We start from the raw sequence: 26651 nt of genomic DNA, 5'->3' as shown, positions 1-26651 counted from the left end.
CATAGTGAATGAATTAATAAAGTATTAATGCAGTCAATAAGTGAATCACAAAGGCAGTTCAATCTAACACAAAGGATATTTATTAAACACATACCATGTATCATCATATGATGTATACATGCATTTTAGATAAAATCATGAACATAGGTATAATGCAAAGGATAAAAATAATTGAGGACATAAAAATAGGAAGTGTTTATAAGGAAATAAAACATACAGCTTTTAAAGTGGCTTCAATGATCTTACCTCTTGATATTCATGCCATTGTGAAATTTCCTCCCCTTGTATGTAAGCTGGACCAACGGACTTTCTTCTAAATAACAGAATAAGTAAATCAATAAATGTGATTCACCACATAAACAGAATTAAAAACAAAAGCCATATGATCATCTCAATAGATGTAGAAAAAGCATCTGATAAAATACAACACCGTTTCATGATAAAAAGCCTTAAACTAAGTATTAAAGAAACATAACTCAAAATAATAAAGACCATCTATGACAAACCCACAGCCAACATTATACTGAATGGACAAAAGCTGGAAGCATTCTCCTGAAGAACCGGAACAAGATAAGGATGCACCCTCTCACCACTCCTATTCAACACAATACTGGAAGAGCTAGCCAGAGCACTCAGGCAAGATAAAGAAATAAGAGGCATCCAAACAGGTAAAAAGAAAGTCAAATTATCTCTTTTTGCTGATGATATGATTCTATATTTAGAAAACCCTAAAGATTCTACCCAAAGATGCCTTGACCTGATAAATGACTACAGTAAAGTTTCAGGACACAAAATCAATGCACAAAAATAGTAGCATTTCTTTTTTTTTTTTTATGTCTTTTCATCTTCAACTTTTATTTTAAGTTCCAGAGCATATATGCAGGGTGTTCAGGTTTGTTACCTAGCTAAATGTGTGCCACAGTGTTTTGCTAGACAGATCAATCCATCGCCTAGGTATTAAGCCGAGTATCCATTAGCTATTCTTCCTGATGCTCTCCCTCCCCGCATGTACCAACAGGCCCCAGCATGTGAACACATGTTCCCCCCATGTGTCCATGTGTTCTCATTGTTCAGCTCCCACTTATAAGAGAGAACATGCGGCATTTGGTTTTCTGTTCCTGTGATAGTTTGCTGAGGATAATGGCTCCTAATTCCATCCATGTCTCTGCAAATGACATGATGTCATTCCTTTTTATGACTGCATAGTATTCCATGGTGTATATGTACCACATTTTCTTTATTTAGTATATCACTGAAGGTCATCTGGGTTGATTCCATGTCTTTGCTACTGTGAATAGTGCTGCAACGAAAATGTATGTGTATGTATCTTTATAATAGGATGATTTATATTCCTTTGGGTATATACCCAGTAATGAGATTGCTGGGTCAAATGGTATTTCTAGTTCTAGATCCTTGAGGAATTGCCACACTGTCTTCCACAATGGTTGAACTAACTTACATTTCAACCAACAGTGTAAAACCATTCCTATTTCTCTGCAACCTTACCAGCATCTGTTGTTTCTTGAATTTTTAATAATCTCCATTCTGACTGGCACAAGTAGCATTTCCATACACCAAAAATGTTCAAGCTGAGAACCAAATCAAGAACGCAATCCCATTCACAAAACACACACACACACACACACACATCTAACCAAGGAGGTGGAAGATCTCTACAACTACAAAACATTGCTGAAAGATATTGCAGATGACACAAACAAAGGCAAAAATATTCTGTGCTCATGGATTGGAAGAATCAATGTTGTTAAAAATGTCCAAACTGCCTAAAGCAATCTACAGATTCAGTGAAATTCTTATCAAATACCAACATCATTTTTTTGCAGAATTAGAAAAAAAAAAGATTCTAAAATGTATGTGGAACTAAAAAAGAGCCCAAATAACCAAAGGAATTTTAAACGAAAAGAACAAAGCCAGAGGCATCACATTGCTGGACTTCAAACTATACTACAAGGCTATTCTAACCCAAACAGCATGGTACTGGTACAGAAATAGATACATAAATCAATGTAACAGAATAGAGAACCTAGAAATAAAGTCACACACCTACAACTAACTGATCTTTGACAAAGTAGACAAAAATGAACAATGGGAAAAGGACACCCTATTCAATAAATGGTGCTGGGAAAACTGGCCAACCATATGCTAAGAAGGAAACTGTACTCCCACCTCTCAGCATGTACAAAAATTAACTCAAAATGAAATGGAGACTTACATGTAAAACCTCAAACTATAAAAATCCTTGGAGGAAATCTAGTAAATATTCTTCTGGACACTGACCTAGGCAAAGAATTTATGACTAAACCCTCAAAAGCAAACACAACATAAAAATAATTTACAAGTGAAACCTAATTAAACTAAAGAGATTCTGCATAGCAAAAGAATCCACGCACAGAGTAAATATACAATCTACAGAGTGTGAGAAAACATTTGTAAACTACGAATCTGACAAATGACTAGTATGCATAATCTATAAGGAACTTACAGATTTGTTAACAAATCAACAAGAAAAAACAAACAACCTCATTTAAAAAGTGGGCAAAGGACATGAACAGAAATTTCTCAAAAGAAGATATAAAAGTGGCCAACATATATTTGAAAAAATGCTCAACATCACTAATCATCAAAGAAATGCAAACCAAAACACAATGAGGTATCTCACGCCAGTCAGAATGGCTATTACTAATAAGTCAAAAAATAACAGATGTTGGTGAGCTTGCAAAGAAAAAGGAAAGGCTTATACATTGTTGGTGGGAACGTAAACTAGTTCAGCCTCTGTGGAAAGCAGTTTGAAGATTTCTCAAAGACGGAATATAGAATTACCATTTGACCCAGCAATCCCATTACTGGGTATTTACCCCCACTCCAAAATAAATCATTCAATCAAAGAGACACTTGTGCTCCTATGTTTATCTCAGTACTATTCACAATAGCAAAGAGATAAAATCAACCTAGATGACTGTCAAAAGTAAACTGGTGACTGGTTGTGGTGTCTCACGCCTGTAATTCCAGCACTTTGGAAGGGTGAGGCAGGCGGATCACTCTAGGTCAGGAGTTCGAGACCAGCCTGGCCAACATGGTGAAACCTCGTCTCCACTAAAAACACAAAAACTAGCTGAGTGTGGTGGCACATGTCTGTAATCCCAGCTACTTGGGAGGCTGCGACAGGAGAATCACTTGAACCCAGGAAGCAGAGGTTGCAGTGAGCTGAGATCGCACTCCAGTCTGGGTGACAGAGAAAGACTCTGTCTCAAAAATAAAATAAAATAAAATAAATTGGATAAATAAATGCAGTACATATACACAATGGAATACTACAGAGACATAAAAAAGGACAAAATTATGTCCTTTGCAACAATATGGATGCAGCTGGAGGCCATTATACTGTGTTAATTAACACAGAAACAGAAAGCCCAATACCGCATGTTCTCATTTATAAATGGGAACCGTATGCACTGGGTACACACAGACACAAGACAGGAACAATAAACACTGGAGATTCCACAAAGCAGCAGAGAGACAGAGGGGCAAGGGTGGAAAATCTACCCCTTGGGTCCTGTGTTCACTATTTGGGTGACAGGCTCAGTTGAAGCCGGAACCTCAGTATCAAGCACTATATCCACATTAAAAACCTACACACAAGCCGGGCGTGGAGGCTCACGCCTGTAATCCCAGCACTTTGGGAGGCCGAGGCGGGCGGATCACGAGGTCAGGAGATCCAGACCATCCTGGCTGACACGGTGAAGCCCCGTCTCTACTAAAAATACAAAAAATTACCCGGGCGAGGTGGCGGCGCCTGTGGTCCCAGCTCCTCGGGAGGCTGAGGCAGGAGAATGGCGGGAACCCGAGGGCGGAGCTTGCAGGGAGCCAAGATGGCGCCGCTCACTCCAGCCCGGGCGGCAGAGCGAGACTCCGTCTCAACAAAAACAAAAACAAAAAACAACAAACAACCAAACAAAAAAACCCTACACATGTACCCCCTGAATCTGAAAAAAAGGAAGACTCCTTTGTAGTGATGGGATGGGATCTTGGAATGTCACACCAAGATCAGGCTACACAAAGGCGGCGATTTGCACCCAGCCCACTCTGCAGTGCTTTTCACTTGCCCTCTCAGTCTGCCGTGTTGAGAGCTGCCCCAGGGAAAGGCCCATTAGGCAAGGACCTGAGGGAAACCCCTGTCCAAAAATCAGAAACTCGGGACCCCAGCCCAATAGCTTGAGAAACACTGAATCCTGTCAATGACCCCATGAATGAGCTTGGAAACGAATCCTCCCTTTGTCAAGGCTTCAGATGAGAACACGGACCTGACCGAAATGTGACTGTGACCTTGTGAGATACCTTGGGTAGAGGCCCGGGGCTAAGCTGCACCCACAGAAACTGTGAGATAATAAATGGTGGTTACTCTGAAGCCCTCATGTTTGGAGTAATTTGTTATGTTGCAATAGACAACGAAAACTGTCAGGAATAAAATTAGCACATCAAAACTTATGTTGGTATTGTGTGGTGGGTACACAATTGCTAGAAGCAAGTCCAAATCTTACCTCTAAGTCTGGCTTTCTCTAAAGAGCTAAAGCAAAGAGAGACACTGCCATGCCCAAGAAACAGCGTCCATAAGCTAGATGCGACTGAACTGTCCAGGAGAATCAGGGCTTTTCTTCATTTTGGAGCTGGGAGAGATGTTTCCCATTAGTTTTCTTAAAGTGATACCGGGTGATGGACTAGGTGATGTCTTTAACACCATCACTGGAATAAATAAATGCACATCCAAGGCTCACTCTCAATGGATAACATCTCTCAGTATTAGTCATTGCCAGAATAAAGCTTGAGTGTTTTTACAATAGGCTACAAAAACTATAAACATACATCATTCTAATGGTCAAGCTTGACTTTAAGGTAAAATTTAGACTATGCAGACAGGTATTTGGATGAACGGATGAATTCTAACGCTATTCTTAATAAGAATTGGGGAGTAGAAACTTCAAGGCTATAACAGAAGGCAAGACTCAGAGTAAAGATATTTTGTGTTGCAATTTGAAAAGAGCTCCATACATTTTAAAATCAAAATCATTGTATTAAATTAAGTACAATATTCGATGCTCAGCTCGCACACTGATCTAGGCGAGACGCCACATCAGGAAGTAGTTCTAGAAAGTGGGGAAGAGGTTAGCATCCCCATTCTCCAGCCCAGAGCTCCAGCCAGCGTCAACAACTAGTGACATCCTGTCTGTCACTGAACTACAGGCGGGCCCACAGACCCCCAGTGAAGGTGTGGAGTCTGTGGCTTCAGCTGTAGTGAGTTTTCTCCTTGCAACTGCTCATTGCATCCCAAACTGGGGAATGACTATAAGATGTTCACAAATGAATAGTACTAGGTTATTTTTTTTAACCTACCTGAAGCATATGTGCCCTCAGGACAATTTTTACCTCTTCCAACCCAAATGCCCTTGAAACAGGAACATTTATTTCACGTGCTACTAATGACAAAGTAGTAACTGTTCATTTAAAAATAGTGTTATGAGATCTCTCTTTTCCTTTTGAATCCCTCTAATTTTCTGCAAATGTGATTTTTTTGTTTTGTTTTGTTTTTTCTGACATACCTGTCTCATTGACAGAGCTGATCTCCTGGAGTAGTTCAGAAAGAAACTTTCTGTTTACACAGACTATCAGCAGCACAAAACCTCATTTCCTGCCCTGACTTTTCCCTGATATGACCAAAGGGAACATGAAATTGTGGGGATTCGTGGAGAGCGATTTGTCAGCCTTTTCTTATTTACCTGGACTGTGAGATATAAATTGAATCTGGGGCTCTCTCTTCAAGAATAAGTTATTTGTTATCAAATAAGATAACATTAGCGGATCGGACATGGATAAGTTGTTTCTCTTATAACCTCATTAGGTGTGTGAGGGTGCTCTGAGTTCTAAAATAATGGTTTGCTTTTCTGTGTACACTTGGCTTTCGTTTCTATCTCATTTGAACACCCTTGGTCTGCTGGATAGTGAGTGAATGTCTTTCCACATAAAGTGGAACAGACTGAAGACAGTGGAACTCCGTATTACAGCCATTTAACCGACACGGCAGGTTTTCACATGGTTGCCTCAGCTATTGTGATTATTGCTGATTGAACGTACAGTCTATGAGAACTGATTAATGATGTCACGGCTACTAGATTGCTTGGTGAACTCACTTGACCTTAGTGGTAACTGTGGCACGATGGTGCTTGAGAAATCATCAAAACTTAAAAGAAAAATGAAAAGATAATAGTTAAAATATGAATTGGCAAATTCTAATATAAATCAGGTGCTATTCAAATTCCTCAGTTGACTTGTTCCGTACTTAGGTAGTGACACCAGTCAGATATGGAAATGTTGAGGCATCTGACGCTACCTCCAATGTGGAAAAGCATCCACGCATATGGAATAAAGAATTTCCCCAAATAACAAAAATGCAGCTGCAATTACAGAACAAACACATTGCCTCCTATATCTCAGCACAGTTGTTTCGTTTTTATGGTGCTTATTTATGTAGTCACTAATTTGGGATATTCAGTAATTTGCAGCAGGGCCCTTCATCATTAGTGTGAGTTAACAAAATGGTTCTGTTGTCCTTAGTAATTAATGTAGTAGGAAATGAGGAAGATACAACACATTCTGAGGGCTGCTCAATACCGTTATCTTACTTTACTGTCTGTTAGCTAAATATGGAATTTTAATTTCCTCCCTAATTATCGAAGAGTTTTTCGCTCAGTGGGCATGTCCCCGAGGCCCAATTGCTTACTTTCACTCTCTAGATTTTCCCCTCACTTTTTGGAAATGTATGATTATGAACTTGCAAGCCGTTCACAAACATTTCTATGGGAAACAGTTAAACACTAACCCACATTAAACAGTTCCAGAGTGTCTTGAGCCTTCTGCCGGCCGCTTCACTGATGTCATTTCATTTGTTCCTCTGGGTAACCCTTCAAGGGTGGCAATGAAGGGATGTGGTTTGCAAGAAGAAAACTGGCTTGTTGAAACTTCTTCCACAACATCCTGTTATCTAGGTGGATAACCTGAGATTCAAACTTAGTTTGGTTCTGAAGCCCACAGTCTGGTTGGTCTGGCTCTAGAGCCCACAGTCACTATGAGAAGGTAACATTACTGTACTTATCCTGAATTGGTTTAGCTTTGGCATCTCGTCAGTGCTGCTTCTCAGTTACTGCTTGTCATATGATGCCTAATGGTTTTCTGATTTTTATCTTGGCATGGAAGATTGGAGGTATGCAAACTTGCATGCCTTTATTTCCTCTAGACTTTGCCAATTCTATGGAAACCAAACTTTTTAAATATCAAAGTCGATTCGCATTTTTCAGAACAAGTAGAACACCTGAAATTTAAGTTAAAACTGTAGCTACCATTTGTGTCTACATTCACTTCATTCTAACAATCTAGATGATGACTTGTCATAGTTAGATATCTACATTGTCAGCATGATAATGATGATGACAGTAACAAGAGCAACAGCACTACTCATTGTGAAATATATTCTAGGCTGGGTAGTTAATGATTATTCAAGTTTTTCAAATCAGAAAAATATGGTATAGCACAGTTAAGAAATGTACTCAGGGTCTTACAGCTAGTAAGTGGCAGTGTTAAACCAATATTTTAAATTTTACCCATAATTGGTTAACATTTTTCAGTTTTCTCGGTATTAGTTATATGTACAGATTGAGTATCCTTTAAAGTATTGGGAATCAGAAGTGTTTTGGATTTTTTTATTTTGGAATATTTTGCCTATACATAATAAGATATCTAGGGGATGGGATCCACGTCCAAACACGATATTGATTTAAGTTGTAAATACACCTTGAAAACACAGACTGAAAGTAATTTTAAACAATATTTTAAATAATGTGCATGAAACAAATTCGGTGTACATTGAGCCATCAGAAAGCAAAAATGCCACCACCTGAGCAACCCATGTGATAATCTGTGTTTTTTTGGCATCACCATCATTCATGACTGAATTTATATGCTACCGATAAGCAATCTTGTGTATGCTTATTCACACGTAAGTACTTAATGATCACAAATATGACATAACATTAACAGAGTGAAAAAACAATGTGTGCAGGCTGGCCAAGCAGCACAGGAGCGTCACCAGATACCTGTATCAGCTGCTAAGCAACAGCGACAACAAACAATGCAGGTGTCTGTTCTTCAGCTGCCATGCTGTGCTTGATTAAGGTGACTGCACACCGTACAGTAACCCCCTTGGGAACTGTGACTAAACTGTGTGTTGTGCACCTGTGTTTTGACTGCTACCCATCACCTGAGGTCAGGTGTGAAATTCCCGCTTGTGGTGTAATGTTGGCATGCATTATGGAACATTCTGAATTTTAGACTTTCCGATTAGGAATGCTTAATCTGTAGTATTCTGTTCTAATGTTGGTCTTTGGTGTTGCAATTATTGTCTTAAGATTGTGTTTGGTCTATTAAAAGTTGTAATGATGACTACCGAAATGATTTTGAAATTAGTAGTTATTCTTTGTAAAAAGAGGATTTTGAAGATCCATTATCTTTTGTCAAACATCTCACCAATAAGTTAAGAAGATCTAAATCTTGCCCCCCCACACCCCCTTATGCTTTAAAATCTATCTTTCCCAATGTGGTTCCCACTGCACATCTTGAGGGGATCTTCTCTGGATTTCCACATAAGCATTGTCCAGAAAATGCTTTTCAGGCAGAACTTTGTCCTCCAGAAATCCCATAGACTAGCAGGTTGTAGGTACCATTCACGTGGATAACCAACTCTGAGGGCAATGATATGAAGTTAGATGAAAACAAATGAAAATACCATCTGTTCTGTGGTTAGACTATTAATCTCACTATAGTGGTAGATCATCTATAGTAATCTGTTTGACTTTGGAAGGATAACCCTGATCAACCCAAGTATTAAACAATGACAAGCCCCTAAATAGCTAAAGCTTAATCCAAATTGCCAATTACAGTTCCAAAATTTTGAAAAGTGAACTTTATAGAAGAGCTAATTTAATATGGCTAAAAAGAATGTTTTTGGTACAGAAGGTGCTCTTATCCAGTAGTTTTCAAGAACTTCAAGTACAAATTTAAATTTATACATTTCATTCATGCATTATACAAATGCAGAAAGTAAAAACTGTAAAGTGAAATCTGTTCTTCCAGCATTCCTAATGAATTCTTTTGTGATACCTCCTTCTTGGATTTTCACATTCCATCAGAGTCCATTGGTTAATCCAAACTTTTACTTTCATAAATTAGCCCATATGGCTTAAATCTAAAAATATAATTTGTTTTTGTTTTGTTTTGTTTTGTTTTTTTAGTTCTAAGCAGGCTGGGGAAACTGGGGTTTCTCTAGAAAAGTTACAAATGAGAGATAAGCCTCTTATTTTACAAATTCCTCAAGGTGTGATACAAACTTGATTGGAGCAAACACTTCCCTGTCAATGCAATGGATTCCCCATATAACTTCCGTGGAATGTGCGTGAGGCTCTTGTCAGAGAGATGATCCGGTCAGAAGTCAGAAAAAAGAAAGGCATTTGACTGGTATTTCTTTGCCAATTCATATCCACTGCCTCTAAACCATATACTCTTATTTTCCACTGGAAGAATGAAAGGGGAGCAAATAAATGCAGGAAGAAAGGAAACTGTGAAAATAGGGAGGAAAAGAAGGGAGAAGAGAGGAGAGTGGAATGGAAACAGAAACAGGACATTTATTATTCACTCTCGGCTAAGGTGAAGTAGAAGCTCATTAGGCTATGAGGAGACCCAGAGCACCCCCTTTTCTTTTTTAGCAAACCCGCATGAGCTTATGGCTTTTCCCCAGCCAGGCAGGTTTCCTGAACCGCCCAAAGTGCTATTGAAATCTGTCTCTTGGAGGACTCTGGAGTGTGTCTCTGTCTGAAGAGCCTCGTAACTGTGACGTTGACAAACATCCCTTGCAGGACATTGAGAGATGGTAGAACATTTAGAGTTCTGTGATTCACATACTGCAGAATATATACCTATTGATCTTTTTTTCCTTCTAAGAAAATGTTCCTTTGATACATTTGGCTGAAGAATTGGAAAATATGGGTTTTGTTTTGTTTTGATTTGATTTGGTTTTTCCAAAGGAGAGATAATCGGTGAATTCTACTGGGGATGGGTGGTTGTTTAGGCAAGTGTAATGTTCCATAAATTATCTGGGCCTTGAACTATTGCCGTGTATGATACATGAGTGATACATACAACCCAAAAAGGATTTATTCTTTATTTTCCTATCCAGTTTCAGAAGGAGAAAATAACCGGGAGCCAGGAAATAGTAACAATAAACTTCACCATGCTTTAAAAATCAATGTTATTCTCATTTTCATTAAAGGACAATAAAGCTCATGAAAATAATCCACATATTGATGCTATTCATCATCTTCCTCATCACAAATTAAAAAGCATGCTAATTAAAAAGATATTCATATATATATGTAAAGCAGTTATTTTTAGTCTTTTAAAAAGAGCTCATACTATATATATGTACATATAGTTTTTCAGCTTTATTGAGGCATAATTGCCAAACATTGTATGAATTTAAGGCATACAACGTATTTTGATATATGTATAGATTGTGAAATAATTACACAATCAAGCCAACCAACATATCCATCACCTGACCTAGTTGCCTTTTTTTGGTGGAGTGAGAACACTTGAGATCCACTTTCTCAGCGATCTAAGTGTAAAATGGATTATTACTAACTATAGTGACCCTGCTATGCAGCAGCTCTCCAGAACTTACCTGATCACTGAAAGGATGTATCTTTGTCTTAGCCTTTTTTTTTTTTAAAGTGGTTGAAAAAAAATAATCAAAAGTTAGTTTTTTTCTACCTTTTTAAATGTACTGTTAAGCTTTTTTGTTGTTGTTGTTTTGAGACGGAGTCTCGCTCTGTCGCCCAGGCTGGAGTGAGCGGCCCCATCTTGGCTCACTGCAAGCTCTGCCTCCCGGGTTCACACCATTCTCCTGCCTCAGCCTCCCGAGTAGCTGGGACCACAGGCGCCCACCAAGCCCGGCTGGTTTTGTGTATTTTTAGTAGAGACGGGGTTTCACCGTGTTAGTCAGATGGTCTCGATCTCCTGACCTCGTGATCCACCCGCCTCAGCCTCCCAAAGTGCTGGGATTCCAGGCGTGAGCCACCGCACCTGGCCAAAATTTACTGTTTTTAATGCAGCACAAATACAATATTTGATAAATGTTACTTTTATATATGTGATTTCTGGCATATGAAAATAATCTCTTGTTAGCTGTTTTTAAATGTCTTTTTTCTTGATGCTAGTTGAGATTTAGAGGAGAGTTTAAATGTAAAAACCCTAGAACAGTTATCTCAAGAAAAGTGTCTCCAGCCTCTTAAGCCGTTATTTACATGAGGAATTGCCAGGAGCAGCAGCCATTGAATGCGAAGCTTTGTGTTTATGCTTTAGAATTCCCCTTTGACACCTGTCTAATTCCTAGTGTGAAAATATTGTTTGGCTCCTTATTAGCTAATTTGAATCTACTTTATGGTTTACATAAAATAAATTCTCCTAGGAGTTTATAATCCAGGAAATGTTCTTGATACTGTGAGACTCTCTGGGGAGGCATATGGTTACTTCATCCAGGATCGCACTTCTTCGAAGGAGAATGTTACCAAGTTCGCTGCTCCACAAGTGCCAGGGAGAGCAGGAAGGCTCACAGTGAAACATACAATACCTGGGGGATTTTACTTTAATCCCAGATTTTCCTAAAACAGTCTTTAGAACCACCTTGAAAATAATCGCTTCACATTCTTTCCCCTATTCATGAAGTAGGGTGCCATATTATTTAATTTATAGCACAAGCATTTTGTGAGACCCAGAAATATTGATAATATGTATTAGGATGAAAATAGAAAACTCTGGCTTGTGTCTTAGACCTTCAAAAGTTGGAATTTGTGGAAAATTAAGTAGCAAATTAATTTGTAGCTTGTTTTATTTCTTTGTTTTTATTACATGGGGATTTGTGGTTACAAAATAATTGTAAACTTTTAGAACTGGAAAGATCTTAGAAATAATCTATTGGACAAATGAGGCAACTAAAATCAAAACACGTAAAATGGTGTGCCCAAATCTGCACAGCTCCGGAAAGTTGTCTTCCTGCTGAATGGATCCGTTTTCTGCTTTCTGGGAAGATTGAGAATCATGATTATGCACCCTGCCTCCTCAGGGCAAATCCCACTCCGACCTTACTTACGACTTGGAGTTTGGCAGAAACTTCCGTGTTCTGACAGCACCTTGCCTCTCTGGCGGTAGTAGATTGACCAGGGATATTGATGGCTCCGTAATTCCAGGGAGATCATGACAGCCAACACTGTTGAGAGCTTCCCATAAGCCATCGTCTTTGAAGCCCTTAATATGTGTGAGTTTGTTTAACCCTGACGATGATACGCTTTGGAATAGATACCACTATTATCTCCATTTTCCAAATGAAGATCCTGAAATGGAAGTGCTTTACTGAAGACCACACATCTGGTAGTGGCAGGGCTGCAGTGCAGCGTGGCTCTCGAATCTGTGTACTACATCGTAGGCATAGGATTAAGACAATCTGAGGACAGTTACTGGCCCAAAGTTGGGCCCAGGACATAAACCAGGCCAACAGGAGCTATTTCCTGGAATTTTTCAAACAGAATCTAGAGAATAAGGTGAAGGATGTTTCTGACGGGCAGGGTGAGAGGTGTCAGCCACAGTTCTGTCAGGTCATATTTCCTGCCAGGCTGAGGAAGCTCGTCCGAGAGATGGAAGCTAACACATGTGGAGAGTAGAGATTGGAGAAGGCAGGAGTGTCGTGGGAGGGGCACTTGGCTATATACCTGCTGTTCCCTGCAAAGCTTTTAGTCAATTACATTTTTCTCCCTTTCCTTTTCTTTTTCATATGTAAATCAAAGGAGATTGCTTAATTTAAAAAATTATTGATAAGAGCAAATCCCTACTTAGCTCTTACTATGAGTTAGGCATGGTTATAAGTGCTTTTTATTTTATTTATACCACTTAATCCTTAAGATAATCTAACGCAATAGGTTCTAGTTTCAATTCCCATTTTATAAAGGAGAAAACAGGGGCAAACTTACCCAAAGGTATTATGGTTAATACCGTGACTACCTGATGTAGTCAAACTAGAACCCAGGTCTGTTTGACTCGGAACTTGGTTCTTAGCTCCATGCCCCACATTCCCCACATGACCTAGGACGGAGAATCTCCATTAACAGTGAAAACAAAATCATTCCCAAGTGATTCAAAAATACTATCAGAGACAGTGTTTATATCACCTCTATGGAGCTGACAAGATCTAGGAGTGACAATTAGCTGTTGGCATTACCATAGTAAATACTTTAATATCAATAGTGATCACATATATTTTTATATTCATTAATAATAATGATTATTATTTTTATAAAGTGCAGTGCACTTTAAGAAATTAGAAAAAATATTCTGATTTATTTTCCTCAAATTATGTAAGAATATTTTTATGGATAAAAAAATGATAATTTAGAAACAATTAAAACTTGAAATAATTAGTAAATAAATTGGATATGGGTTTCACTGAAATAACGTTCTGGAAGTTCAAGCTAGGCTTTTAACTCTCAGTCACATGTGCTTTCTTATAAGCCACTAGAAAAGTGTCATGTAAATACAAATTAGTCTCATCCTAAAAGACAAAGTAAACAGCAAAACATGTACCCAGTGAACGTAATGAGCAGTCACACTTAAGCTCAGGTTTAAGCTATGGGAATATTCTTTTTATCCTTCAGCAATAAATCCTGTTTTGACTGAATTGTAGTGTTTGGATAATTGATCCAATTCTCTTCACATGCGCATTTATTATTAGTGTTCTACATGGTCTAGCTAAACCCCAGTGATTCATGAAGAGCAATCATAACCGTAGAAATCAGTCTCCAAAATGTACTTCCAAAGCGCAGGCCAAGCATTTCAATAAGCTGCAGCCCGCACGTACCATTAATCCTGCATGCTGCTTTGTAAGTGTGGCCTATTGGATTATTTTCAAGGCCATTTCTCCATGTGTTCAACTAGAGAGCAAGCTCTTTAAAGGATGGACCTCAAAGGAGTATCATGAAAGAAAATATGTAATATTGCAAAGTGCTTAGCCCTTTATAACTCTCCTTTCGTTTTTATTCATTCAACAAGTTTTCACTGACCACCTCCTTGGTGCCAGGCCTGAGGCTCTGGAGATACAAGCAGTGAGCAAGAAGTGGACATGGGCCCCATCCCAACAGAGCTTACATTCTCAGGGAGGGAAGCAGCCCATAAGCACACCAGCAAGCAAGCAAGTAAGTGTGCAACAGTAATTAGTGCTCCGACAGAAAGTGTGGCATGCACTGCCCCAGATCCGTCCTTGGGGAGGAGATGTGGAGGCTGAAGCTTGAATGGTGAGACAAGCTGGCCTTATGAAGAACTGGGCAGGAGTGTTCTGGGTCCCAGGAGCGGTTGGGACAAAAGCACTGTGGTTGAAAAGCACTTGCTCCATTTAAGAAGCAGAAAGGACGTCCATGGGGTTGTGGAACCGCGAGTGAGGTTGAAGAAGAGTGGGAAGATTGGGAATGGAATGGTAGGAGAGTTTTGGAAAGGGGCCACGTGGTTTATGTCCTAAATCAGAGGTGGACACACTTTCCCTCCAAGAGCCAGGGAGTAGATGTTTTGGACTTGGTGGACTGTGTGGTCGCCATGGTGACTACTCAGTTCTGCAGCTGTGATGCAAAAGCAGCCACGGGCGACGTGGAAATGAACGGGCATGGTGTCTGCCCACACAGCTTTATTTATTGGAACAATAAACTGGGAATTTTATTATTAAACCTCTTTAAAAGATAACCCGGCCTTTATGGAAATACGACGATGATATGATAACCAAGAAGAGTCCAAATCCCCTGTGCAGTTCAGGCAGGGCTCTCAGCGCGGGGTCAGGTTCACAGAAACGCCAGCCCCACACCACAACGTCCTTGTAAAGCTGTTGTGAATCTGTATGGAGGTACCTCAAAAAAATACCAAGAAAGGTTCCCATTCATAATAAGCAAGCCTTCCTGAAATACTTGTTTATTATGTTTTTTTCACTTATTTCACATACCGACAGAGCTGTTGCCTAGATCTTTTCTTCAGTTTTAACTTATCTGTTATTGATATGTTATATTGATTGATACCACATATCAATAACATTTATATTCTGTATAATTATACATATTTTTGGAGTACATGTGATATTTTAATACAATATATTGTATATTAAAATATATTGTATATATTTTTATGTATAATATACAATATGTTGTATACTAAAATATCACATGTACTCCAAAAATATGTATAATCATACACAATACAATGTATAATGATCAAATCAGGGTAATTAGGATCTCCATCACCTCAAACATTGATCTTTCCCTTGTGTTGGTAACATTCAAAATCCTTCTTTCTAACTAATTAAAAATATACAAAAAATTACCATAATTTCCCTCCTGTACTATTGAATATTAGAACTGATTTTCTTCTGTCTCATCGTGCTTGTGTACCCATTAATCAAATCTCTATCTGCCCCACTCCACACCCTTTCTGGTCCCTGGCAGCCATCATTCTACTCTCTAGTTCCATGAGATAATTATTTTTTTTGGCTCCTCCATGAGTAAGAACATGTGATATTTGTTTTTCTGCACTTGGCTTATTTCACTTCATATAATGACCTCTAGTTCCATCCATGCTGCTGTGCATTATAAGACTTCATTCTTTTTTATGGCTGAATAGTACTCCATTGTGTATATGTATCACATTTTCTTTGTCCATTCGCCTGTTGATGGATACTGAGGCAGATTCCATTTCTTGGCTATTGTGAATAGTGCTGCATGTCGTCTAGCTCTTGCTTCCTCTCTCCAAACTTCTCCATACTCACCAAATCCAGCCCAGGTGGACTGTAATTATTGTACCCATTAAGTCTTTGGAATCTATCGTTTCCCTTTATTCCAGGAGTTTTCAGGGTTCACTGAGTCCACTGCTTTTTAAATGATACATAGTCCTCAACATGTCTCCTTTTTCTCCTTCCCTATTTCAGTTTACATGAACCGTACATGCAATTAATTGCTTTCAAACACCCCAACCTCCCTTGCCACTTTCTCAATGTCATTTTCACCAGCAAAATCCCTAACTTGGTTAAACCCAACTGTCTGTGTATGAAACGTGGCTGGAGAAGAACACACACCCTGGTTGGCTGCATTCTGTCTAAAACCATCCGTAAATCTCCAGTGGCAGTTTACATGACCCTACAATCCAGGCATCTTTGCCTATCCGGTTTAACTTGTTCACTTTTTGAAACAATTTTTTGCCCTTTTTTTCCCAGATATTTCCAATGGTTTAAAATTTCAGCAAATTATCTTGTCACATATGTAATTGAGAGCACAGAAGTTCCCAGAATGAAACTTCCTCTTTGTTCACTGTCAGCTCTGCCTAAATTCTTCTGTCTCTACGCACTCACTTTGTCTTCTCTCCTGTGGTGGTGGATGAAGGTCCCTGGCTCCGATCAAAGGCAGCTCCTCACTGGTGCTCTGTATCTTGCCCTTCTCCACTTCTAGGGACTTTTACCCAGCAAAGAATCCTCCTTTTTGTGCATCTCAGTTTCCCATCTTCTTCTGAATTCTTATCATCAGCTTGCTCCATAAATTCACGGCTTAAGAAAACTCTCCCTCGAGCACACTGACCCATGTCTTCCTACAGCTACTGGCCCATTTCTCTAATTCTTTACTTCACATTTTCTTTACAACCCAAGGCATCTGGGCTTCCATTAGCACCATTCCACTGAAACTGTTCCTGTCCAGGTCACCAGTGGTACCAAAGATGCCGAAGGCACCTGTGGTGTTGGCCAGTCCAAGGGTCACTTCTCTCTCCTGGTCGTACTTTGCCTCTCAGACACATTTGACATCCATTCTGTTCTGAAGATCTTTTTCCACCACATTGCAATTCTATGCTTTTCTTTTTTGTACTTCACCGATCACTGCATTCTTCTAAGTCAAACTGTTGTCTCCTCTTTTTGTGCTGAGCGCCTAAATATTTGGGCCTCAGAGTTTAGTTTTAGGTCCTGTAGTCTTCAGTATCCAAACTTTCCCTAGGATAGCTCATCCAATATGGAGCTCTTAATACTATGTATATGCTAATGATGCTAATATTTATACCCTCAGCCTAACCCATTCAAACTCATGTGGCTGCCTTCCTATTTGACACTGTTGCTTGGATGTCTAATAGACAGCTCAGTTAACCTGTGCAAAAGGAAACGCTTGTCGATTTTTTTAAATCCCTAAATTGATTACTCCTTCTACCTTTTTATCCACCCAGTTATTAAAGACTAAAATCTAGAAACCACCCTTGATCTTTTTTACCCTCAGACTCCATATCTGACCCAATAATGAGTCTTGCTAATTCTATCACCAAGATGTATCTGGTATTGGTCTACTTTTCATCTCTGTGGAAACCTCCATACTCCATGTCATCATCATCACCACATGGAATACAAAAGCTTCCTATTCAGTGCCTTGTTTCCACTCTGGCTCCCATTAATCTGTTTTATCTTCTATTTTGTTTTTACAAGCTAGCATAATTCTTCGAATAGCCTGAAGCAGATCACGTTATGTTATGTCTCTGCTCAAAATCTTTCAACGGCTTCTAATGCCTTTTGCTTCAAAGGAATCAAATTGAAATCCTTCATCAGAGCATACAGGACCCTGTTTTCTCTCCATCTTTGTCTCTACTATTGTCCGTCTCGGTCACTGCAGTCCAACTAGTAGGTACTGACTGACTTGCATCATTTGCGTATCAACTTCCTGCCAAGGCATCCACAGACCACTCAATTTAAAGTAATTCAATCCTAGTCAAGTTTTAATATTATTAATCTGAATTATTTTAATATTAATAAGACTATTCTGTGTTACCTTAATATTATTATTCTGTATTATAGACTTCTAGTCTGTGTTATAGACTCTAGTCTTCAGTCATATCTGAAATTATTTTGTTGACACGAGTACACAAGAGTGGAGGCCTCATTTGTTTAGGTCCTCTGTGGTATTCCAGCACCTAGAACTATGTCTAGAGCAGGATAGAGACTCAGTAAATGTTAGATCAATGTATGATGCCTTTTACTTTCCTAGATTCGCCAACTCTGCATCTCTTACCTTTACATTCAACCTTCACATTAAAGGCCCAAGAACTGGTCAGGCAAAGACAGCCTTCTCCTCTGCACACAGAAGGTAGAACAGGGCCACGACTCTATTAATATTTTACTCTAGTAATTAATAAAGCCATCATTTACGGAGATTTCTCATGTGCTTTTATCCATTCTTTAATTTACCCTGTCAACCACCTTGCAATGTGTATTATTGGAAATCTAGTTTTTACTGTATGTTTTCCCCTTCCTAAGGGGGCCACCCGTTCCTGATTCTGTGCAGCTCTCCGGCACCTCCAGGTCTGGTGGAAAAATCTTGCTTCCCTGGACCAAATGCTGGACCCATGAACTGGAGAGTCAGGGTTCGCCTTCTCCCTGGAAACATTAATTGGTTCAGGGATAGTCACATGATCCAAATATGACTAATTGTTCCTCTTTGGAAAGCTTGTTGGAAAGAGTAGGAAAGTTGCAATCTTTTTTTCTGACAGGTTCAGAATTACATAGGACCTGACATATTATGGCCTCTGTCTGGAAATGAAGCCCATCCCAGAAAAAGCAGGCATGAGTGATGGAGAGCGCACTCGTCTGAGTTCACGGACACTGCCTGAGTGAACCCGTGCTTGCTATCTTCCACACTTTTCACAAAGCTGTGGTAAAAAGTCTTTTTGTACCTAAGCTAATTTGAGTTGCATTCCACAAACCCTTGACTAATTCAATTATTAGTCTTATTTTTTAACTGGGGAAAATGAAACTTAAAGTTAAGATACTTGCCGGGAAGGAAATACTTGAGCAAATCTTTCTTTAGTAAATAGGATAGGTCTAATATGGACAAGCATTTTAATTATTTTGATGATATTTAATTTTTTCCACTTTAAAAACATTTTATTAGGTTTTTTTTCTTAGTGTATATACAAAATTCACTCAGGAAAAAACCATCTTACATTAAGGTAATTCTTTGGATTTTTTTACACATATATATGTATTTTTTTTTTTTCTCAAAGCCCATTGTTTAGTCACTAGAGTGAAGTTCATTAAAGAATTGACAGCAATTGGAAATTATGTAAAATGATATAGGAGTCAAGAGAAGGATTAATGAAATTTGGTAGTTGATACTCACAATTAAAGTAAATGTGCAAAATTGATTACTTTACCTCAAGACAGTACTATCTTTCAGGAAAGTAAAACAAAAAATGTGTCTCCTCTATACTGGCTACATTCTAAATTACATAGACTGAACATGAAAGACAAATGGACTTATGGGTTAAGAGACAAGAAGGGTACTCCCATTCTTATTTTACACTATTGGTAAATATTCGAGTGTGCCAATAAGCAAAAGGAACATCAGTTAATTCAGAAAGGAGAATGCGCAAACTGAACTGTTCTGTGACTGATGGGAGAGGCTGATAGAATTCACAGATTATTGGAATACTAATCGCACCACATTGGCAGCCTCGTCAAATACCATTTTGCTTTTTAGATGGTTATACCCTTCACTCACTTAATCAAATCAGAAAACTTGGTCATCTTAGATTCCCCACCCCTTTTGTCCACCTTCCCTGTCATTACTGTTTCAAATGGGCTCCCTTGTCTTAGAGTGTGTGTCTCGAAAGCAACCTTGGCTGCATGCTACCCTGGCGCAGCATCTCCTGCTTGCCCAATCTCAGGGTCTCATCTTCGTGCATCAGGCTCTGCCTGTGACAGTCCAGCCTCCATAGAGCAGCCTCCATAGAGCCGCGAAGATTTATTTAAAAGAACACGCTGAATTGCACCACGTTGGTGCTTAACTCTTGAAATCTCTGTTACCTGAAGAGTAAAGTTCAAAAATAGACTCCTTAGAGAAGTACTTATTTGTTAGGAGCGTAGTTGGAGATGATGGTACCAGGAGAGATGAGATATGGGCCTTCCTGTAAGGTATTGGTGTAAGGTTGTGTGATTGGGAGGGTGGGGTGATATCCAAAAGCAGCCGTCTTCATAGAACACGGAAAGCTTGTTACAGATAGGGACCAGAGCCCAGTGAAGCTCAAAGGGACAGGACTTAGCATCGCCTCTGTTTTCAGAAAGGCTTCCTGGAGGAAAGATGACAAGTTGAGGCTCAAAAAGTCATCCAGGCTCAGACAAAAAAGAAGCATAGATTATTATCCAGGCAGTCATAAGAGCAGGAGAAAAGGTACGAAGAGTTTTTCAATAATGGCAAACAGTTCAGTATTATGAAAACATAAACAATGATGTAGGAAGCTGAGGCTCAGAGGGATGGAGAAGGAAGTAGGAGTGAAGGATTCATGAAGATCACATACATCACATAGCCCTTTAACCTCTACTGATCGCATACTCTGCTGAGGATACAGAATAAACCAGAAAGGAAGCTCGCCCAGCTTGTCTGGAGTTAGCAATCTATAGCTTTAGAGCCAAATACATAAAAGTAGTACAAGTTCTGATGAATACTATGAAGGAAAATGTAAGTTATTGATATAAAAAGTGAGAGGATAGATGTACTTCAAATGTGATGGCCAGGGATGGGCTCTCTGGGCAGGTCTCATTTGAAAACAAGACGAAACTAGTACATGCAAAATTGGAGAGGGTTCTATTGCAAGGACCCTATGCTAAGAAAGAGCTTGACTTCTTGCAGAACCAAAGGAAGACCATTGTGCCTACAAAAGCAAGTGGGGATTGGGGAAGCGGCCAGAAATGAGATTGATGAGCTAATGAAGCACCTTCTTCTCAAGGCCCTGGAGAGCATGGTAAATTATATGGATTTCACTTCAAGTTCAGTGAGAAACCTTTTGATGATCTTAAACAAGCAAGCATACACCATGGTATGGAGTTTGCATATCTTGAGTAATGGGGAATCAATAATCGGTTTTAATCAGGGAAGTTCATGACCACATCTAAGAAGATTCACTCCAGAGGTTGGATGAAGAGTGTTATAAACATGAAATAAGACTAGGGTAAAATGTATTGATTGGGAGGACATTGTAGTTATGCAGGCAACAGATCTTGAGGCTGGTATTTGTATAGAGAAAAGGACACAACTGAAAAATATTTTAGGCTAGGTGCGGTGGCTCATGACTGTAATCCCAGCACTTTGGGAGGCCGAGGTGGGCAGATCACCTGAGATCAGGAGTTCGAGACCAGCCTGACCAACATGGAGAAACCTGTTTCTACTAAGAAAATACAAAATTGGCTGGGCGTGGTGGCGCCTGCCTGTAATTCCAGCTACTCAGGAGACTGAGGCAGGAGAATCACTTGAACCTGGGAGGTGGAGGTTTCAGTGAGCTGAGATTGCACCATTGCACTCCAGCCTGGGCAACAAGAATGAAACTCCATTTCAAAAAAAAAAAAACAAAAAATAAGCAAAAAAAAAAATTTAGAGGTAAAATTACCAAATGTTATAATTAGCTATCTGAAAGAGTGAGTGTAATAAAAGAGAGAAAGTAGTTTAGAATAAGAGTTGATTTTATGACATGGTGAATAATAATGCCATGAGCTGGTATTAGATAACACAAGAAAAGGGCACATTTGGAGGAGATCATTACACTATCCCTTGAATTTTGAGAGTTTGAGATATTGTGGAATAGCTAAGTGGTTATCGATAGGTGGAAGTTGGATGTAGAAATCTAAAATTCAGAGAAGAGCAAGCTAGAGAGACAGATATCAAAGACATCATCATATATATATTTGGCAGTTCAAACTATGAGTGAATATGAAAAGAATATAGAATGAGAAGAAAAGTAGAACAAGAGCTGAATTTTGAACGACATCAACATTAAATGGCAGGTAGAGGAGGGCCCTCGTTCTGAGAGAGAATGAGTGGTAAACGAGGAAAGTGAACACGTGTGAAGCCAGGGAAGTGGAAAGGACTCAGAAGGAGAACACACATGACATGCAAATGCAACAGGAGACCCACTGAGATAAGGATGCAAAAGCGTCCCAGAGAATTGGCAATAACAGGGTCAGTGATGTTGGTCAGAGCAGGGAGAGCGCAATGGTGGGGCAGAATTAGGACTGCAGTGGGATTAGGCAGGAGGAGGGGAGATGAAGTAATTCTAAGAACATGGATCAGTCTTCATGAAGGGAAGGGTAGAAAAGAAAGAGCATGGTGGCTGGTGAGGGGTACCCATTTGTTTAGTTCTTTTAATTATGCAAGACATTTCAAGCTTTTTATAGACTAAAGGGAAAACACGAGAAAAAAGGACAGATTAATGCAAAAGATAATTCATTAAGTATGATCCCAGAGAACAAGCAAAGAGCTTGGAATCAGAGTCCCTGAGAAGAGTAGCAGAGAACACCAATCTGGAAGTAGGGTCAATCACAGAGGAACCTTGAGGGACTGACAGGTCAGCTCTTCAGCACAGAGCCAGGAGTACTCACCCTCTGCCCCAGTCTGTCTTAAAGCCTCTTTGCACCACTCTCTTCTCCACAGATTCTCAGTCCTTTCCACACCTACAAGTTCTGCTTTAGCCACCAGAGAACCAAGTCTCCAAGGAACACCATACACTTTCATCCTTGTGTTATTCCATGGTCTCCATCATCTTCCCTTTTAACTCCCCTCCCCAAATCTACTCTCTTGTCATATGTCTTAGTCCCTTTGGGCTGCAATAACAAGACATCTGAGACTGGGTGATTGATGAAGAACATAGATTTATTGTCTATAGTTCTGGTGGCTGGGAAATCCAAGATCAAAGCACCAACAGATACAGTGTCTGATATGGGCCTGTTCCTCAGGAATGGCATCTCCTCGCAGTGTCCTTCCAGGGAGGAAGAAGCAAGGATGCCCCCTGGGAGGGAGCTAATCTCATTTGTGAGGGTGGGACCTTCATGACTTAATCTCTTCCAAATGGCACACTTCTTAATACCATCATATCAGGTATTAGGTTACAACATATGGACTTTAGGGGCCACTAGCGTTCAGTCCATACCACCTAACTTTGGCCTAACACTCATCCCTTCACCCAAAGTTAACATGGGGAAATATTTTCATTATACTTCAGATCTTATAAAAATGTTTTCTCCTACTAGTCATCTAGATGCACATAAATAAACAATGCTTCCTTTCCCACATTCCCATGGATGTGTTTGAAACCTAGCTAGAATGGGACTTCTGTGAGGCCAGGAGTCATGCTCTATTTATCTCTCAACCTTTGGTGTTTGGTGCAATGCCTGGCACATGCCCGACATTGTGTTGAAGGACAGGATGCATATCTACAGTCTTCATGTTAAAGATGGAAGCCTTGATGTCTCCCCTTAAAATTATTCGTCTAATAACTTACATACCTTCTCTAGCTCAGAAACTTAAAAAGCATGCTTAGTAATATGCAGAACCCCTTGTAACTCTACTTGATGGATGCTCTCCTCTTTTGCATCTTCCTATTATCTCGTAACATGAAGCTGAATAACAGCCATGTATGTGTAATTAATAAAATATGCAAATATTTTGTATCATTATCTTCAGCTTACAAATCAGAATGAAAAATTGTTATATTTAGTGTGTCTGGTTGTGCAGCTTTCTTCAAATGCCTCTCCTCTCCATGACCCTTACTGTGAAAATTAATTGGGTATCTCCTCTGACTGCTCCATTCATTCATCAAACATTTATTGCCAGGCACACAGATAACAGTAAGAATAGATCTTCCTTCCAAGGAATGCACAGTCTAATAGACAGCAGTGGGAAATAATGACAAAATTGTTTTCTTTTAGCAGAATTTTTATCTACAGAGCAAAGAATTACAACTCTAGATCATTGCCCTGGAATTTCTTTGTTGGAGATCATCCCCAGATGGTTAGGACTCTGTCTGAAGGTTTCCTGATTCTGCCTTTGGTGGTTGTGTACAAGGCATGTGAGATAGTCTTAGGTGAACTATCCTTGGTGGCAGCTGATGCCTTCCTCTGCTTCCACAGAGTATTCTAGGAGCAGGGTGAGACAATGGGCCTGCTTTTTCCAGCACTCAACAATCCTGCAAGGGACGAGGTAAGGTTCCTGCTCCTGTACCTATTACTTTCCTTGTTTTTCTCTGAGTGAATGGAATACTAACCTAATTGACTCAGAAGAAGAAGGCTGCAGTAGAAGACTGGCTACATTTACTTACTAATAAGTATCATTGGCTTCCTACTTCACCGGGCTGACTTGAAAAGAAAGCCAGCAGATATCTGTCTTTACGCTCTTCTTTTTTTTACATGTGAATGCTGGCTGCTTTCATTTTGTGGTCACCTGGTGGTAAGATTCTTTCTTGGGAAAAGGATTAGATTATTAGTCTAGTCTAAGCGATCTGTTCCAGTTTGATTTACAAATAGCTAGGATTTGGGGTCTAGCCCAATTAATAATGAACTGGCATTTGGATTTACCTTTCATCTGTATCCCTTAGGCATTCCGTCAGAGAAGGGCGGCTGTGCCAAGGCAAGATTCGGGTGTCCCTTACAACTCTGCAGAAAACAACATCTTATTGCTTTTGAAGCCACTCTTTAAAGCCTTAAATGCTTTCCTATCAATGGGGCCAACAATAAAAATATATATTGGTTATATTTTTATATACGTTGATGTAATTATAATTGATGTATAATTGATATAATTATAGAATCAAAAAAACTAGACTGACATACAGTTTATTAAATCTTTCGTCTGTCAAATTATTTCATGTTACATGTGACTGATTTAGTGATGATTAGTAATTTATACGGGATTCTTTCTTCTACCCCATTGCAAGAGACTAACAAGCACGACCCAGTTGAATGGAGTCTCTGCTTGGAGACCAGGCCATGATTTCAGACTATCCTCACACTTATAAGAAGAAACATTTAATTAAAAGACTTTTAAGTCATTCAGAGAATGGAAATCAATTATTTCTCTTCTGGGAGAAACTGGTAAAAATTGGACTTTAAAAAAATTACATACAATAGGAGCTCTTGAGTAGAGCTATTGTTAGACTTTAGGGGTAATTATCAAGGAAAATGCTAAGCTTCTTTCATTAAAGACTTGTAAAAACTCTCTTGGTTAGACAGAGTTTTTCCTGAAATAAAGAGAATAACTTTTATAAATTTTGTGTTTTTTTCCAATACCGTAATACTATGCCAAATTAATATTTCTATAACTGCATTTGGTACCATCTTTACTATGAAAAAATATACTTTAAGAAATCTCTTTTCTCAAATATATGCAGTAATGAAAGTTTGTAATCTAGTTTTCCTTCCCTGGTACAGTTAATGATGGTTTCATTACCCAAAGAACTCAATAAACCAACTGTTTCATTATTGCTGACAAACAACTTGATCAATAAAACTGCTAACTTCACAAAATGCAAAGGTTTCTAGGTGAGAGGAGAGAAAATGTGACTCTAGATATTTTAATCTTTCCATATCAATCAAGAAAAATCCTTAGAGCCCCATGCATGTCTCCAGGAAAAATTATGTGTGTGCATGTGTGTGTGTGTCTGTGTGCATGTTTGTGTGTGTGTGTTTGAGGAGCTAAAGGATAAGGGTCATTAACTTCCATAAGTCACTCATACCATATAGAAAATGTCAATATGATTCTATATAATACAAATACAAAAAACTATGTTTATTTTCTTGGAGAATAACTTACTTTAGTCATTTCTTTAATCTTTGAAGTGCTTCTTTTCAAATAGTTAATCACATTTTATGATTGTATGTTGGTTGGCAAATTTGCAGGTAGCTGTTACAAATTGTATATTTTATTTCAATTCTCAACCTAAAATAATATATAATTTATTGGATGATGATTATTCTGCAATTTAACATTTTCTAAAGACTTGCTGTTTTACAACTGTATGGATACTTAATACAGTGATAAAAAGTTCTCAGTATGTTAGATAAGAATACAAATAGTGGATCACGAGGTCAGGAGATCGAGACCATCCTGGCTAACACGGTGAAACCCCGTCTCTACTAAAAAAAATACCAAAAACTAGCCGGGCGTGGTGGCGGCGCCTGTAGTCCCAGCTACTCGGGAGGCTGAGGCAGGAGAATGGCGTAAACCCGGGAGGCGGAGCTTGCAGTGAGCTGAGATCCGGCCACTGCACTCCAGCCTGGGCGACAGAGCGAGACTCCGTCTCAAAAAAAATAAAAAAATAAAAATATATAAAAAAAAGAATACAAATAGCAATAACACAACCTTTTGGCCTCTGACCCTCAGTTGATTTTATGAAGTCCTTCTGTGTTCATAAACAAAACACTGTTGTCCCTATCAAAGACTCACTTGACTTTTTCCATTTTCTCTTTAGCAAAAATGAAGCGGTATTCACTGTGGCAGGTAGGAGCAGTAGCCTGCTGTGCAGTAGAAAGTCAACCTATGGACCAGGCCCCGTGGCTCATGCCTATAATCCCAGCACTTTGGGAGGCCAGTGCAGGCGGATCACCTGAGGTCAGGAGTTCGAGACTAGCCTGGCCAACATGGCAAAACCCTGTCTCTACCAAAACT

At 39.2% G+C, this 26651-nt stretch overlaps 1 long non-coding RNA gene across 1 annotated transcript; it reads right to left on the bottom strand.

Annotated features, from left to right (window-relative positions):
* Positions 1–18392: 18392 nt before the first annotated feature.
* Positions 18393–25918, bottom strand: LOC105466544 (uncharacterized). Its single transcript, XR_978255.2, has 4 exons — positions 25797–25918; positions 24563–24699; positions 19790–20026; positions 18393–18598 (listed from the first exon to the last, which is right to left on the bottom strand). It is a non-coding gene; the product is annotated as an uncharacterized lncRNA (long non-coding RNA).
* Positions 25919–26651: the final 733 nt, after the last annotated feature.

This window comes from Macaca nemestrina, chromosome 3 (assembly GCF_043159975.1).
Source record: "Macaca nemestrina isolate mMacNem1 chromosome 3, mMacNem.hap1, whole genome shotgun sequence".
NCBI lineage: Eukaryota > Metazoa > Chordata > Mammalia > Primates > Cercopithecidae > Macaca > Macaca nemestrina.
Note: the sequence above shows the minus strand (reverse complement) of the source record. Positions and strands in the feature narration are given on the sequence as shown.